General features: G+C 60.9%; 1 protein-coding gene across 3 annotated transcripts in view; it reads right to left on the bottom strand.

The window, feature by feature from the left end:
• The window catches only part of AZIN1 (antizyme inhibitor 1), a 43,715-nt gene extending 43,198 nt beyond the window's left edge, over positions 1 to 517 (bottom strand). For all 3 annotated transcript variants that reach the window (XM_011931322.1, XM_011931312.1, XM_011931304.1), the window contains exon 1: positions 63 to 517. The gene's annotated coding sequence lies outside the window, so the exon portion shown is untranslated. The remainder of the gene's footprint in view (positions 1 to 62) is intronic.

Here is a 517-nt window from a genome sequence, read left to right as displayed (position 1 = left end):
GCCGACCCCCGAGGCCAGCCCCGCGTCCTGGCCCCTCCCGCGCTCCTCGGCTCGGTACTCACGTGAGATAACGGCCCAAAGAGTCGGGTAAAGCGTCTTCTCTTTTTCGGCGGAATTTTTAAAGAGGGATGTGGTTACCTTGAGCAGAAATACCCAAGGCGGCCTGGGCCATAGGCTGCGGGAACGACGTGGGGGTAAAAGCGCGGCACCGACACCAGCTGTGCAGCAGTGGCGGCGGCGGCCGAAGGAGAAATAGAACAGCGCAGGCAAAAGAAGAAAGGCGCGGTCTGGGTGGGAAGAGGATTCGGACTCGTAATACCGCAGAGCAGCAGAGTGAGAAAGGATGAAACGAGGCAGAGAAGGCGACGGCAGGAGAAAAAAGGAAAAAAGGAAACGCTGCGGCCGCGATCAGAGCCTGAGAGTGTGAGAAGGCGGTGCCAGCGACGCCAGTATTTATATTAGGGGGCGTGGCCTGGTGACATCACAGCCGGCCGGGCAGCCGCGCGAGGGGGGCGGA

This window comes from Colobus angolensis, unplaced genomic scaffold (genome assembly GCF_000951035.1).
Source record: "Colobus angolensis palliatus isolate OR3802 unplaced genomic scaffold, Cang.pa_1.0 Scaffold121, whole genome shotgun sequence".
In the NCBI taxonomy this organism is placed as follows: Eukaryota; Metazoa; Chordata; class Mammalia; order Primates; family Cercopithecidae; genus Colobus; species Colobus angolensis.
Note: the sequence above shows the minus strand (reverse complement) of the source record. Positions and strands in the feature narration are given on the sequence as shown.